At 37.0% G+C, this 17956-nt stretch overlaps 1 protein-coding gene and 1 non-coding gene across 2 annotated transcripts in view; one reads left to right on the forward strand and one right to left on the reverse strand.

The window, feature by feature from the left end:
• The window catches only part of LOC131075633 (chaperone protein dnaJ GFA2, mitochondrial), a 218789-nt gene that overhangs the window by 20575 nt on the left and 180258 nt on the right, over positions 1-17956 (forward strand). The gene's annotated exons all lie outside the window — the stretch shown is intronic.
• TRNAA-AGC (transfer RNA alanine (anticodon AGC)) lies at positions 12062-12133 on the reverse strand. The gene has a single exon. It is a non-coding gene; the product is annotated as a tRNA-Ala (tRNA).

Raw genomic sequence — 17956 nt, forward strand, 5'->3', positions numbered from 1 at the left:
CAGTTTCAAAATCAACTCAATCTTCAAGATTCATTTCTCAAGAGACTTTCTACTTTCATTTCTAAGTTCGGATCTCTCACAAACCCAAGTTTCTATTTCGATTTTCCAGCTCATATTCGAACTTGATCTTCAAATATCCCTTTCTAATTTGGAACTTAGTTCGAATTTCATGAAGGTTTGGATGACATCACCAAGGAATATTCCCTTCTCTTTAATCCTTAGCAAATATCTTTGACTTCATCTTGACTTAGGTGAACTTTTATGAAGTTTTGCTTCTCATCTTACTGCAAGGCAAGTCGGACCTTTTAGAGTGGGAACTTTCCTTATGTTTATGTGCACTTCATGTTTTAGCTTAACCACATCTCTCTCAAGGCGGACTTTGTTGGTCATATTTCTAACTTGTTGCAAGGTTGGGCGAACTTTCTTGACATAGGCATCATCTTTCAACCTCCAAGTAGAGCGGACTTTCTTTACTTTGAAATCATCTTTCATGTCTTCTAAGGCGGACTTTTGCTTGCCTTAGACTTACCTCTTGCTACCCTTAACATCTTCAAGGCGGAGTTTGATAGATATGCTTTGATGTCATCATAGATAGGGCGGAGTTTGGACATGCCATAACCATTCACCATCATCCCATAGGGCGGACTTTTAGAGGTAGGCATCTTCCTTCATCACCTTAGGCGAACTTTTAGAGAGATCACCAAGGGCAGAGTTCATTCATTTTGTTCAAGGCAAGGGAAGGGCGAAGTTTTGAAGCTATTTCACTTGCTATCATCCCACAAGGTGGACTTTGTTAAGTTCACACACCACTTTGCTTGGGCGGACTTTTATCCCTTCTCACATGGCGAACTTTGATTCATTTCAAGGGGCGGAGTTTAGAGTGTTCAAGAAGGCGGACTTTGTGCATCATACTTTTTAACTTGGGCGGACTTTTCATCTCTTAGGCAGCTTGGAGGGCAAAGTTTGAGCTGGTTCAAGAAGGCGGACTTTGGAGCTCAACTTATTCTCTTCTCAAGTGGGAGGGCGGACTTTTCATGACCACTTGCCATTCACCATATCCTTGGGCGGACTTTTTGTGAGTCTCCATCATGGGCAGACTTTTCAACTCTCTCCATAGGGCTGACTTTTTCAACTCTCTGCATAGGGCGGACTTTGGAGAGTTCATGACTTATCACCTTGGGCGGACTTTTGAGTTCTTGAGCACCTTTAGCAAATGAAGGCGGACTTTGAGTTCTTGAGCACCTTTAGCACATGAAGGCAAACTTTGCAAGTATCTATCATGGGCGGGCTTTTCATGCTCATGCCACTTTCCTTTCATGAGGGCGGACTTCACAACTTCCTGCCATAACACTCACCATCAATCATTGATTAGCAAGACTTAGAAAATATATAGAAAACTTCGCAATTTCACAATTTCTTCAATTTTAACTAGATTAACTTGAAATTTGAAATCCATACTTAGGCAAACCATTTGAAGCGTCATGACCCCTAAAATGTAGGAACTTAGCTTTTTGGGTCAAAACTTGAAAGTTTTCGATCATGATCGAAGCAGGTCAGTGGTACTAGTGCAAACCCCAGGTCCCCACTCCGAAAAAGCAAAAAACAAGCATCCCTAAAAAATAGGGAAAACTTTCTAAAAATAGCCATACCGGGGATCGGGCTAAAAATGCTAAAAACAAAACTTCCTAAAAAATAGGAAAAAGCAAAAAAACAAACTTTCTAAAAATAGAAAGTTGTCCAAATTCGTTCAAATCAATTGCGTTCTTCGTCCTTTTGTGTTTCTGGGCACTCTGACGGTGTGTGGACTCTGTTATCACTTGGCTTGCATAAATGGACTTTCAATCTTTAGGACTCAAACTGTTCAAAACTTGACAGAACTGAGCAGAACTGAGGCGGAAGGCCACATACACTCACAAAAACCCTAGAAAGCAGGAAAGGAGAGGGTCCCCATCTTCAATGGGGCGATGTGTGAAAAAGGTCACAACACCTTGTTTATGTATTGTTAGTCCAAAGCTCAAATGCTTGTTGCAACTTGAGAGAGAGTGAGTCTGAAGTAGAGTAAAGAGCCTTTGGCTTTGCCAATTCTGGTAGGGTTGTGTGACGCTAGGATAACAACTAAGAGCTCTCTAAAGAGTGTGCTAATGAAGGGGGTGGGAAAGATGTGATTATTATGCATAAAACTTCTATAGAAGTTCATACTTCATAGAACTTGAAAATTTCTTTTGATGGAGTGGACCATTCATTATAGATCTTGACCTTTATAGAATTGCATATACTCCATGCTTGTCAAAGAAACCTATGTACTCAACTAGGTTTTTCCCAAAGTATCATTTCTTCTTATTTTGGAAATATTGTTGGCGAAGAAATTCTAGAATTCTTTGCATGTGGACTAGGTGGTTGTCCCAACTTCCAAGTTTGGATGTAGACCAAGGTGTCTTTGAGATACATGACAACAAATTTAACAAGATTGAACTTGAAAATCATTATTGAACATGCACATGAATGGAACACATTCATTTATGATGCTAAAAGTCATGGTCAACCACTCAAAGATAGAAAACTTTGTCTTGAAAGCTTGTAATGTTCCCCTTTTTGTAAATGCCCTAGTTTTTGCCCAAACTGCAGTTATAATACCAAATTTCTGTATTTCTGAGTATGACTGCCTTGAATCAGATCTTATCCTGTTTGATCTGTTCTTAGGAATACTGATGCTTATCCCCCCTTTTTCTTCAATTGGAGTTTATCTTAAATAACCTTCACTTGACAATGGAAGGTTGTGTCCCTTCCTGTGGTCACCCTTCTCTCAAGAGTGGTGTCTCCTGATTACTACTATGAACATATTGAAATTATTGTCTTAGTCATTATTATAATTACTGCTTCATTAGGAATTAGATCGATGTTTCATAATCAATGGGATTGCTGTTTTTGTCAACAATGTAATCACTGCCTTAGTCTTCTGCAGTCGCAGCCTCCCTCCTCTCCCTTATGTGTGCGATTTGCATATCATTTATATGCGTTAGATGCTTTTGGTCGGCTAGCATAGTCTTGTATTTAGTTTTACTTATTTCATTCATGAATAGAGGCGACTGTACAAAAGGGAGATTTTATGGAATATGGTGGCTATTTAAATTAGAGAGTCGGCCTTATTAAATCTGTTTTGACTAAGTAGTTGGCTATTTAAGATTATAATATTTTCATTATTATTAATTCTATCATTTCCTCCCTTTCATGAGTCGGCCATGCATTAAATTCTTCCTTGCAAATATATTAGTGCTTGGGTGCTCAAATACACTAATGTTGGTCCATAGCCTATCTAGTGATCATCTTTATTGTTTGCATTCAAACCCTAGGTCGGCCTTTAATTTCTTTGGCTGTTCACTTTTTCTGCTGCAATTTTTATTAATCCCAGATGGGGCATGACAGTCCCCCCTTCCCAAAATTGCTTGTCCTCAAGCAATGTCAATTTTATCCAAATCCTTTCAATGCGAGGATCCCTGCACTAATCCTTAGATCTCCCTGTGATATATTTAGCTTCTGCTGCACAACTTTGATATCTCCGTCTTTAATTCAATTTGTGAGTTATCTCGACTATTGATTGGAAATTTTAAAGGCAAGATTTCTCTCATCAATTGTAATCGTGAGAATTGTTTTGGTTGATCCTATGGATATCTCTTCAAGACAAAGCAAGGGCAAACTTCCCATATATTGAAGAGAGGATTAGAAGCATGACACATCTATGACCTTAAATACATTCATATTTTTTCGGTTTACTCTTGTTATTCTCATATTCTAGATCAACCCAAGGCAATAATCATAGACATTCATGGAATAGACATGCTAGGAATGCATCAGGCATGATCTAAACACAGAGCATACACATAAAAACATGGAGCATACACATGAAAACATGTAGACATAGTGAACAGGCAGATTGCAATAAACATTATGACTAGCTAATTAATCTATAACCAATCATTGTTTAATTCGGTAGGAACTTGAAAGGGCGCCAGTAAACCGCCCCACCCAACTTGGCTTGAAAATGTGTCACATTCAAAATGATGGCCATTCGTCTCACATCGCACAAGTGTTAGGAACACCCAACTATGACTATTTCCATCCCTTGGGGTAATCAATTCATCACTAAACTAATCATCAGGTAAATTTTTTTATCATCAACATTTCGGATCATACTCCATGATTGTCATGTCCCCTCCTTGATCATTATATATATATATATATATATATATATATATCCTAAATGAAGCAGTTATTATTAATTAATATAATATTACCAACAAATGATTATTTAACATTTATTTATTTATTATATATTATTAATTAATTAATATTTATTAATATTCATTATTAATAATATTCTTAAAATATTCTAAATTAATATTATATTATAAACATAATTTATTTGTTCACTATGAAGACAAATCATCATGGCATCTCAATTCTACTTGAAAATATAATGACAGAAGATTAGAGCCAATTGACCATAAAACATCAACATAATAATAGTCGACACTAGCATTTGATCTGTCATGGTTTAGTGTCATGTTAAGTATTGACCAGAACTTGAGGAAATCGATAATCACGTATCTCTGATGTCGTCAAACATTATACAATACAGATTGGAAATCGATTAAGGCATATACAGTAGAGGGAAGCAAAGATATCGATGAAATCTAGGAGGCATTGATTGGGAAGAGAGGTGTCTCATCGAACTCCAAAGAATGCCATCCTTTCGGGTGAGAGGTATATGAGCAGGTTCAAACACATTCAATCGAGGGGGATTTAAAAAACAAAGACTCCGACCCGGTAAGCCACGTAAAGCTCTATACCAATAGAATAACAATGGCAACAAAGTATGAGGAGATTAAAATATAGTATCAGCAATAAAGATAATAGGCAGACTAGTATTTTCTGAACATATACAAGTATCATCAGATCATTAATCTGTCAATAAACTACAGAAAATTAATGATATAAATCTGAGGGCATGTATTAATAATAAGGAAAAAAGCCACGGGAATTCATCTTTGAAGATTAATGCATTTTGGGATAAGTATGTTTAATATATGAAGCCCCATAATGTCTTTATGCAGAATTTGAATAATAATACTAACATAGACTGAAATATGTATTATGGTAATACACAATTTCATGACAGTGGCAGACCAGATCTGACATGCGTCAGTTCTGTCTGCCATCACTAGCTAATAAATATATTAATAACCAATATATTAACCAGTGATAGTATTAATAATTTATAGAATAGGTAATTAGCAAGTACATAAATTATTGGTTATATTATTTAATTCATTTATTTATTTATTTATGTAAATATATATATTCCAATCAGAATAAGGAATAATATAAGGGTTATAAATATAGATATTGTTATGATAATAGATATTACTATAATGATTATAATTAATATAATATCTTTTAGAAACTGCTGTGCAGTAACAAATAATAATTCATATAATTAAATATGTAGACTTATAAATGAATCAGAATAAGATTAATTATCTAGTATGGTAAATTAGCAAGTATTTGATAGACTAAAGAAAGACAGGATATCACAGATTTGTTTTCATGTTAAGATAGACTTGACTCTTAATCAAGTTAGTTTAAGTCATAAGTACTTTGAAATATATTAATTATGATTAAAATAGACCAAACCCTAGTAGGGTGCATTGCAATGATCCATCATTAGGATGAGTTATAGCTAGAGAAGAGAATGGAAGAATGTAGCAGACCTAGATAGCCAAATAAATGAGGGGAGTGGGGCACAAGATCCAGTAAGTTAGAAGGGCAAGGAAAGGGACCAATTCAACTAATTGGCCCAAAGTGAAGGAAGGAGAGAAATAAAATTGGAAGGAAAAACTGACAAATCAGGGAAAAACAAAGATAAAACAAATAAAACAAGAGAAAGAAATAGATATACGCAAACTGAACTGCATATAAATGATATATATTGATACATAAAATATATGTATTCTCATAGTTTTAAACCTATATATATATATATATATATATATATATATGATTAACAATATAAGATTTATTTATCTTTATAAATATGTAGAATTATATGTTTATATCCGTATATATGAAAATTAAATAATAATAGAGTGAGTATATGTGGTTATGCAAGCATATGTATACATGAATGTAAGTATGTGTAGAGGATAAACTTCAAGGAGCAAACCTACCTTCATTCTACCTCACTTAATTGGAGCTAAAGGTGAGCCAGGGGATGCAAACAATAGAACTAAACAATTAAATGACAGAGAAAGCCTTTGGATGACTCTGCTAAGTCTCTGTCTTTAGGCTGCACACGCAGAACTGGGACACCAACGTGGCGTGCTAACGTTCTATACGGACAAAGTACATAGACCGTACAGTGGATGCAAATGCAATAATCCAATTGAATTAATGATGCTATGATAAATGAAATAAAAGGTACGAAATGTGAATAGTCAAAAGAGAATGAAAGGAAGTGAAGGAAATTTACAATCGGTCCACGATTGAAGCCAGCAAGGTGATCTCCTTCCCTCAATCATGAACCCACACATAAGCAAAAAGAGAAAATGTTGGGGGTTGTGTTTAGAGGTCTGCTTCAGTCAGACCCTCGTTTTGGTGTTTCCACCTCCATGAACAATTCAGATAATAGCCACGAGGGAAAGATAAATGATAAAGATGAAAGAAAATAGATAGAACGATTGATATGCTAGATAAAAGCAATGACAATAGAAATAAAGAAAGAAAAAGAGAAACTACCCTTCAACACTTAAGAAGCCTTCACTTGGATGAACGAAGCTAAGTTCCAAGATCTTTTCAAGGGCTGTGATAATGCTGGATAGAAAACCTATGAAAGAGATGTAGAGAATGTGCCAAGAGCTTCAGAAATTTCGCCAAGTGATCAAGAAGTCCCAAAAATGATCTCAAATGCATGAGATATTGACCCTAGGAAGAATCTCGATGTCGGTGGTTGTGGATAGAGGCATTACGAACTCTTCCAGGCGTAGGCGTAACACTCAAACGACCACCTGCGGATTGACATATTTGTGGGACACTAGCGTGGTGCGCGGACGTCTCCACGACGCACTAGAGTCCATTAGTGAAATGGTTAGCATGGTCGATAAAAGGCTAAATTCTAAGTTGACAAGGCAATCCATGTGGGAAAAAAGACAAATAGGTGATGAATGATTCAAATCAGCTTAAAGTAAAGGCACTTATGTGACGTGGAATTGCACAGGGTGTAATTTACGACGTTACAGTATGTATATGATATGGTAGTGTATGGGTGTAAGGGTGCCTATGCCTTTATGCAAATATCTATCGTATAAGTGTATAGGGATGTTTATAATCTATGAAGAATTGTATATTTGTGCATATATAATTAAATATCTATTTAATTTATATATACATTCATATAGATATGAGAATAATTATCTTTAATTTATATATGAAAATAAATATCTTTATGTTTATCTAATAATATATAAATATAATCATGTACTTAATGAATATCTTTTAAATCAAACAAAATTTGCATGTATATAATTATATAAGCGATCTATATAGATATATTTGTATAAATATAAAATTGTAAGAGAATGATTATTCTTATGTGTGAATTCATAAATATAAATATATGAGAATATATGTAAGAATGCATATATTCTTGTTTAATAATGCATATATCTATAAATACCTGAAATAATTTATATAAGAGCATTAATATAACTATATATCTACAAATATATTCTTTTGTATGATTGCAAATATCTAGGAATGAGAAAGGTACGAATATAAAACATAAAAATATGAGAGAATAAATATAAAAATAAATTATATATATATATATTCTTATATATTTATATAATTGTATAAATATAAGAATATATCTATATCCTTATGTTTATATATAAATATATAAATTAATTATATTCCTATATGAATATCTTTTATGTGAAACTCTAAATGCATTAGTGTAAATATAAGAATATGATTATACCCTTATGTTCATATTCAACCTCTGTCTAATCAAGTCCACCTTTGTCTCCCTTAGATTGAGTTAACTCACTTCTTGATTAGGAGTGATTGATAGTTAAACTTATACCTCTTGAACATGTCATATCCTTGACTAATGTATCCAAGAAGTCTTTATATTTGTAGTCCAGTGAAGTAAAGATCTGGAAAAAATCGCGAGTAGTCCCGATTAATGGGGAGTTAGGGCTGGCTACGATTTTTTCCCTAAAAAATAGCGAAATAGTTGTTGACAGTTTTCAACAATTTTTTTGCATTTAAATTGCGATTAAATCATTAAAAAATTGGGAACAATCGTGCAAAAAATCGAGAACCCTAATAACGGCACAAAAAACCTAAAAAAAACTTGCCAAAATTGTGAAAAAAACACTTGACAATGCCATGAACCCTAGCATGTGACATGTGGACTGCATTCTCTGTCGCGGACAAGAATAAAACGAGCATTATTTTATCTTACTCATTAATCATCTATTTTTTAAATAGAAATTAGTTTAGTATTTTTTATTGTATTTTTTTTAAATAAATTTTTTAATTGTAAAAGAAAATTTGCTATTTAGTAAAATCTTTTATTTTTTAATTTTTTAAGTTAAATATAAAAAATAAATATATTGAAATAAAATTTAGTATTTTTAATGTTTTTTCAAGTGAAAAATAAAAATAATATATTTTTATGATGATGTTAAATCTATTTAGTGATGTTATATTATTTTAAAGAAATAATTAAGAGAAAAAAGTAAGAGTATTATTTATCTTTTTTTAAATTAAATTTATATAAAACAAATTTAATGTTAATTTGTTTTTGAAATATTTTCCCTTCTTCCAAATTTTATTGGTGTCGAACTCAAACTCAAACCTTGTGACTTAGACTATAGTAATTATGTAGTTATATAATATTATAATAAAAAATTATTAAAAGTATTATAATATTAATATAATAATTATGACATAAATAATAATAGTATATTATAATAGAAATAATAATATATTAATATAATAAAATTACTATATAATATTAAAAATATTATATTGTTTGTTTTTTTCGCTATTTTTTCAAAACATCTTATACTTTTGGTTGTCGATTTTTTCCCCAAAATATTAATGCTTCTATGATTTGTACATTTCTCTTTGTAATTAAACTCCAATGATTGAATATTGAATATTTTTATTCTTCAATTCTAGTTTTTTAAATAGCTCATAGACATTAGGTCCTAGGTAGGATTTGTTGTTCATGGCAAAATTCAAACCAGTGTTCCGCGGGCGTTGGGGACGGGGGGACGCAGGGACACGTTTCCGGGACGGGGGGACCAAGGGCCTAAGTTTGGGGATTGCGGGGGGACGACAGCGGGGGGGGGGTTGGCGGGTTGGTGGTGTTGATATAGTTATACATATACATATAGTACTTGAAAAACTAGTTTTGAAAAGATGTATGACAGTATTACAGTATAAGAATTACATTTCAAATGAGACTAGGAAATTTGAAATACTAAATCTAAATACCAAGATTTCTAAGTTGTGTTGTTGTATGGAGCCTAATCAGACTCGGAGGTTAGATTTTCCCTACTTCTATCGGCACAGTTTCCCCCTATATTTTTCAACGGGGGTTTGGGGGCAGCGCCCCCAAGTTGGGGTCAAGGGGCATCGCCCCCAAGTTGGGGTCAACATGGCTCCACAGTTCACCCAATGTGCCAAATACTAAGATCTACTCACCCCACTATCTAGAAATGGACCAGCTCTATGACATTCTAGCTATGATATTGTTTGAATCAGTGTTCCACGGGGACGCGTCCCCCCCCTTTTGGGGTGCGTCGCCCCGTCAGAAACGTCTCGGGGACGTGACGTCCCCCGCCGTCCCGCCACTGCCACCCAAGCGCCGCTGGGATGCAGAGACGTCTCCGTGTCCCCGTGTCTCCCAGGGAGACGTGGAGACGTCTGGGTGTCTCCCAGAGAGACATGGAGATGCCTCCACGTCTCCTTGAGAGACGTTTGGGCGTCTCCCTGTCCTTTGAGAGACGTGTAGATGTCTCTCCAGGGACGGGGAGACGCCATGGAGACGCCTCCACATCTCCCCGTCCTTTGAGAGACGTGCAGACGTCTCTCCAGGGACAGGGAGACGCCCAGATGTCTCCTTTCGCCCCCACGTATATGCAATGTTTAAAATTAAAATTTAAAAAAAAGGTGACTTTTTAAGTTTTTTGAGGGTTAAGGGGTAACTCTAATTGGACGTGGGCCAATAGAAAAATAACACCCGATGCCCCGGTTCCAAGTGGTGGTAGTTTATTTGGATTTGAAGGTTTTGTGATGTCAGGTATTGAAGTTCATATAGTCAGGTGAAAGCCCATTTATGTGGAATTCTTGGACTAGGCATGATGCTCGTCTTAGAAAGAATGATATATCTAGGCATCAATGCTTTTGTTGAAAAGAATGGTGTATCTGTGCCATTGAAGTAAGTGATAGCATATATTATGGAGTAGGAGCAAGAAGATGAACTAGTAAGCCATATGATAAATCATCCTTTTTTCCCCCATCTAATCCCTATGTTGTGGTAGAGAGCAGCCCATTTTTGGCTACTCCCGAAGATCTTGAGCCATTTGGATCAACACAAAGCAAAATGTATTTATGCAAATGGGTTGGCTTCAATGTTGTTAGCTCACCATATTGGTAAGAAATGGTGAGAAAAATTAATGAAGCTCGAAAGGGGTACAAGGGTCCAATTTATGATAAGATGCATGGGACCTTATTGGACAAAGAGGTCAAGCTTGTAGAAGATTTATTGAAAGCTCATAAGGAATTCACGAGCCTAGAAACCAGTGTTTGTTATTTTCAATCAGTGGAAGGATGCTAAAAATTGGCTCTTGAAATGTCATAGCAGTATCCCCTAAAGGGGCAATATTTTTGAGAGTTGTGGGTTGTTAGGGGAAGGTGAAGGTAGGCCAACTTATTGCTAATATCCTCATCACATTCATTGAGAAAGTGGGTCTCCATGGTGTTGTTCAATTCATAATGGACAACGAAAAGAATTGTAGAGCTGCTTGTTTGGTGGTTGATGAAGCCTATTCACACATCTTTTGGATACCTTGTGCAGTTCATTCTCTCAATCTTATGCCATGAAAGATTAGAAGCAAAATTGATTAGATCAAAGAGTTGTGCATAGAAGTTGAGGAGATCCAGTTGTTCATCATCAAACACCACGTGTTGCATGTCATATTTAGATCACTTTCAAAATTGGAGCTCTTAAAGGTAAGTCAAGTTGTATAGAATTTTATATTTTAGGTTCCCCTTAGATACTTGAAAATCTAGTTTTTAAAACTTAGTTACTTAAGTCATAGTTTGATTGTGTATTCAAATTCTTCTTTAAACTTTGTTTTTTAATTATTCTATTTTTGTATTCTTGAATGGATTGCTAAGACTTTTTTGCCTCTAGTACAATTGTCTTGAGACTACATGTGAAGGTTTGAGAGACACTTTCTAGCATGATCATTAGCTAAACTTGGTTTATATGGAGGCAAAACAACATTGAGAAGTTAACAAATACTAAGTGGATGATCCTAGATGACTCTTGGTGGGATCATGTGGAGTCTCTCCTTAGTTTTGTTGAGACATGGACTAGCTAGGACTCGAACCTAGGACCTTCCATGCGCTGCTGGAGTGCTCTACCACTGAGCTACTGGCCCCTCTTGGACCAATCCATCGTCGGTCCGGGTGTGGCTTATTTCCAACACCAACACCCCCCCTTAAGTCACACCTCTCGTGTGCTTGGGGCTCCTAGCCTGGACCTGGCTCTGATACCATGTTGAGACATGGACCAGCTAGGACTCGAACCTAGGACCTTCCATATGCTGTTGGAGTGCTCTACCACTGAGCTACTGGCCCCTCTTGGACCAATCCATCATTGGTCCGGGTGTGGCTTATTTCCAACACCAACACCCCCCCTTAAGCCACACCTCTCGTGTGCTTGGGGCTCCTAGCCTGGACCTGGCTCTGATACCATGTTGAGACATGGACCAGCTAGGACTCGAACCTAGGACCTTCCATACGCTGGTGGAGTGCTCTACCACTGAGCTACTGGCCCCTCTTGGACCAATCCATCGTCGGTCCGGGTGTGGCTTATATCCAACACCAACAAGTTTCGTTGAGTTTGTTTTGAGTATGATTCATAAGAGTGACATGGACAAGTCTTGCTTGGGAGAGATATGCGATGGCATTGACTCAATGATTGAGAAGATGAAGACAATCATAAATGAGAAATGCAAGACCTTAAAGAAACTTACTTCAAACAAGTGCACAAAATTACTAAAAAAAGATGGAACACAATGACTACCTTGCTACATCTTCTTGCCTTTGCATTGAGTCCAAAATAGTATAGTGTTGAGTTTCTTTTCGTGCCAATGACGATTGCCCCATATATAGATTATGAAGTCACCGAAGGGTATAGGGGAACATTTTTTACCGTTCTTTTAATCTTGATTTGTAGTATGTAATCATGAGTGAGTTCATTGACTTTTTACATCTCAATGGGCAAAGTATTGAGGCTCTTCGTGATAAGTTCAATAAGGATGCTCATAGTTGGTGGCACTTCCATGGCCAACAGTTTTGTTGATGGGTGTTTTGTGACTACACCAACACAGAATAAAGTTTCTCAATAGTCACCTTATCCTCTCTTGATCAAAATCAAATGTATGCTAAGATTGCAGGAAGATACATACATTTACTATAAGGTTCCAACTGCGTACTAGCGACTTTATTGTGGATATAGATTCGTTTGGCTTTGATGTTTGTTGGTAATCCAAGGGGACTTACATTTGATCATTCTTTCACTTCTTTGCTGTGGTTGGAACTTCATCATCGGACATAGCAATTTTGGGATGCTTCCGCTTCAAACGAACTAAATTGGAATGAACTGAAATTTAAAGGGGAAAGGGTTTAGGAAGACTAAGCTAAATCTAAGAACTCAGTAGATAGCAATGCTTCAGATGAGATCAACCACACTTTACTTGGCCACTAGCAGACAACTACATAAAGCGGGTGCAATCTTCATAGGTTGTGTTTGAGAGATTTTAAACCATTGATGAATACCATCAAAGAACAATGTTCATTCAACAATTTAGATTAAGTGCACACATAGAAAAGCTCAAGCCAACCTTGCACTGTCAATAGAAATCATCTATTAACAAAAGGTATGATCAAGCGATCTTCACCTGAAAACATTGAAATCAACTTTGTTCATCTAACTGCTTGGAAAATAAAATTCTAATCTAAGCGAGGAAGGTGAAACCATGAAAGTTTTGAAAAAGAACTTAAGGGAACACCATTAGAGAACAATGTATCATTGTTATTATCTCAATAACTTATCGTAACAATTTCATACAATCTCCCCATTTTACAAATGAATGGGTGAACCCCTTATATAGGCCTCCAAGAGGAAAATGGACGGCCTTGATTACAAACCGATCAACAGCTAAGATTCAACATGCAAACCCTAATTAGGGTTTGACCAATAAATTCCCAAATACATGACGCTAAGTAGTGGGGAGAGTCATAAATGAGGAATCTCGCCCACTTTACGTTAATTATCCATTACATTTAAAAAATCGCCCATTATGTAGTTAATGCATTATCAACTCCAAATTCGTCCAATGTGCATTAAATGCACCATCATGTGTAAAACTGCTCAATGTGCAATAAATGAGCCATCACTTCCTGGAATATAGTAGCCGCCATGCATTAAGTATGCCACTAGTCGGTCAAGATGTCCACTAGCAATAAATGCGCCATCATGCCGCCATGCACTCAATAGATTCTCGCCATGCAAATGGACCTCGCTATCATAGGATCCTTTATAATTTTCCGAGTTGTGCTTCATTAATATGGAATATTCCCTTTGCATGTTGCCAACTCGTCCTTTACAAGAATCTTTTTGTTCCGGGCTCATAAAAGACATTTTAGAATATTTCCTGCCTTGGAAGAATTTTAACAATCTTTTCCAGTTTTGAAGGATTCCTATATGTTTGGAATTCTAGGAGAGAAAATCTTTGTAGAGAGATTTTTTGTCTCGAAGGAATTTTTCTACGTTCTAGTTCAGATCTTGTTCTGAAGGAGATTTTTCCATCAACTGACCATTTCTTTCATGTTGGGGAAATTTTATCCTGTCCAGAGTTCTTGGAGAGAGAAAATCCCCTCTCTTAGCCAATTTTCCTTGTGCCTTGAAATTCTTCACCTTGGGCTCATTTCTTCCCCGTGGAAGGAATTTTCTTGAGTTCTTAATTTTGAGAAATTCCTCCTTGATCTTGATTTTCAAAGCCTATTTCCAACCTTAGGCATATTTTGAACTGGAGAAGAAATTTCTTGAAATTTTCCTCCGGAGGAAGAATTATCCCTATGCCTTAGACAAATTTTACGTTTTTAATGAAGGGATGGAAATTTTTTCTTGTTTGGAAATTCCTCCTTGGGCGAATTTTCTTCATGAGAAAGGAATTTTAAATTTCTTCCTTGCTTTGAATTCTTTTCTCAATTTTGTCCTTGGGCTTCATTTCTACCTTGTGGAGGAATTCATGTCATGGAGGAAAATTCCTCCTCAACCTTTGTCTAGCTCTCCATCTTCAACTTGGGTGGCAATTCTACATGATGGAGGAAATTTGGCTTTGGAGGAAATTCTTCCTCTTTGTCATTCTAGCGCTCTCCTCCCTGTTTGGGTGCCATTTCCACCATGTGTAGGATATTCGTCTTTGGAAGAAAATTCCTCCTCTTGATCTGTTTGGTGCCTATTATCACAAAAGCTTGCACCCTTGCTAAGCTATCTACTCAGCAACCTTGTGAAACATGGAAACAACCCCGAAGTGTGGGACCTTGCGCAAGGGGGTTGAATCTCTGGAGAAGGCCAACTTCCTTCTCCATCAAGGTGCAGGTGTTGAACCAACTCAACACTTCAAACCTAACTCCTAGGCCTATCCTAACAAATTGCAGAGGTAAAGGGAAGAGAGAATTGTTTAAAATGAAAGGAGGTGATGCACCAAGATAAGAGATTGTTCCTCTCCCCACCCGAAATGGCACAAGGAATCAACTGAAATACCCAAGAGATGCGCAAACTTTAGTTGTATGAGTGACCCAAACGCATGTATGGAGGTTAGAATTTGCTAAGTGTCAAGAGGGGAGAAGGATTCCCACAAGTCACACTCATAAAAAACAAGTTAACAGAACATATATGGAGAGAAGAGCCACAAAACATACACTTATGATGAAGGTAAGGAAACATATAGAACATGCATAAGTTGAAGGAAGGCAAGAATGTAATTTCAATTCATTCAAAGGCCAAAGGCCAAACTTACAGTTGCAGAAATGCAAAAAATAATTACAAGTCTTCAAGAGAAGAGAAAGAGCATAGGAAAGCTCAAGGCAGCAGAGAGAGAACCCTTTACAATGAGGCTTAACAACCATATATAGAAAAAACGTTATAAGAGTGATCATGACCCTTGCATGTCAGTCTGGGAGTGTAGGGAAGTGCATGCACTTGACTTTTGTACATACAAGCGACCTAGCCATACCCACAAAAGGCAACCCTGAGAAGGTGGATTGACTAACCTTCCAAAGTTAGAGTATGCAGACATGACATAAGTCACCACAACAAGCATGGCCCCGTACCTCCTTTGATGGAAATCTTGCCAAAAATATTAAATGCACCCCTGTGGCACCACAAAAGAAGGTGCATAAGTCACCAAAATTGTCAGAGCATTTAAAGCTTTGAGTGTTGATCATGCCATCTGGAAGTGTCGCCAGTCAGAAAGAAGTCCGGGGACTTCGGAAACTCGGGTTCCCAAAATGGGGAAGACAAGGAAAGAACCTCGAAACCTCGGGGTTCCGGGGTGCCGGGAAGGAGAAAAGAGAGCAGCAGGGAACTTCGGGGTTCCGAAATTCCGAAGAACTGAAAAAAGGGCTAAGGAAGGAACTTCGGAACCTGGGGGTTTCGGAGTTCCGGAGAAAGGAAGGAAGAAAGGCTAGGAGGGAACTTCGGAAGCTCGAAGTTCCGGAGAAGGCAAGGGAAAGGAACTTCGAAACCTTGGGGTTCTGGAGTTCTGGGGAACTAGTGAGGGAAAGGCGGAACTGCGCAAAGGAACTTTAGAACCTCGGGGTTCCGGAGTTTTGGGAAGGGAAGAAGAAAATAAAGGAACTTTGGAACCTCGGGGTTTCGGAGTTGAGGACTTGGGAACTTGGGAACCTGGGGGTTCCGGGGTTGAGGAAGAGAAGACTTAGGAACTTGGGAACCTGGGGGTTCCGAAGTTGAGGACTTATGAATTTCCTTTTGACAAGACAACACTTCACACTTCATGATTCCATGTTTCCTCCTTGATCAATTGAGGCAGTGGTGGTCCATAGAACATATCTCTGATCGGTTCTCACTGATGGACCAAGGGTGTCATAAAATGACAATAGTGCCCTTCCTCATGCTAGGGCGGAATTTTGCTATGGTATAGGATTTTTCTTTGAGCTTGGAAATTCCTCTCCACCCTCTATTTGGCGCCATGACCTCCAATTTGGGCACTAATTTCACCTTGGGCAAGAATTTTCAATTTGGAGGACAATTCCTCCTAGACCTTGCTTTGGCGCTCTCCATCAGTCCTGGGTTCTAAAATGACATGGTGCAAGAATATCCTTTGGAGGGAGAAAACCCTCCCTTACCCCTTTCTAGCGCTCTACACTCATCTTGGGCACAAATTTCATGCTGTGGAGGAATTCATCCTTGGGAAGAAAATTCCTTCCCTACCTCATTCTGGTGCCCTCTTCCCAGTTTGGGCGGATTTTTCATAATGTGAAGGATTTTAGCCTTGAGGAAATTTTCCTCTTGCACCCTCATTTTTCTCCCTTTACCAAGCTGAAGTGCGCTATTTGCATGTGATGGAGGATTTTTTCGATTTCTTGATCTTTCCTCCTCTTCTTTGATTTAGTGCTGGAACCCATTCCTGGAGTGCATCTTGAGTTATGGTAAAGGAACTTCAATTTCTTTCCCGACAACCATTTCTTGATCTTTCTAGATTTGGATTGCACTTTGGGCTGAAGTGAATTTCTCTGCCTTAGATTTTCATGCTTTTCCACTTCAAGAAAGAACTTTGTACTTAGCCGTTTCTCTAACCATCTTGCCTGCTTTTCAACTTTCCGGATTTAGACATGGATCTTCAAGAATGTTTTGCCTTTTGCGTCCTAACCGCTTGAGATAGACCTACCAAAAATAGACTTACTAAAAATAGTAAGTTCTTCCAAATGTCAAATTAGGGCAAACGAAGATAGGCTGACACTAAAAATAGAAACTTACTAAAAAAAAGAAAGTGCTAAAAATAGTAAATTTGATTTTTGGCAAAATTAGGCCAATTCGGGACACACTGAAACTTAATAAAAATAATAATTGCTCAGAATTCGCCCAAATTTCACTGGTAGTTTCCTTGAAGGGCTTTGACTTCATTGCAATGTTCTGATTTTTCAAAATCCCAAGGAAATGACCTCAAATCTAAGTGTGAAGGAAAAAACCCTAAAATAGACCAAACAAGTTCCAGATAGCCAAATTCGCTCAAACAACTTGTAGACTTGATCAAATTTCATCAAAATTACTTGCAAACCGGGGAGACCGAAGGGATTGCTGCGAAAAGACGCAAAGAACCAAAACTAAAAGACCAAGAGGACCTAAAAATAGGGGGTATCCATTTGCAATGGGGTGATGTGTGATTATGTCACAACAAGTTCCAACACCTACAAACTCTTGGAACCAAAATTTCATCGCAAATGAGTTCATTAAAATTATTTTTTAATCTTTAAAGTTTTATTTATAGTTTTTTGATTTTTAATTTTTATAATATATAACACTATCTCTTTACTTTGTCTTCATAGGTTGCTAGTTCATCTACATTTG

The sequence above is a fragment of the Cryptomeria japonica genome, chromosome 8, assembly GCF_030272615.1.
Source record: "Cryptomeria japonica chromosome 8, Sugi_1.0, whole genome shotgun sequence".
Taxonomy (NCBI): domain Eukaryota; kingdom Viridiplantae; phylum Streptophyta; class Pinopsida; order Cupressales; family Cupressaceae; genus Cryptomeria; species Cryptomeria japonica.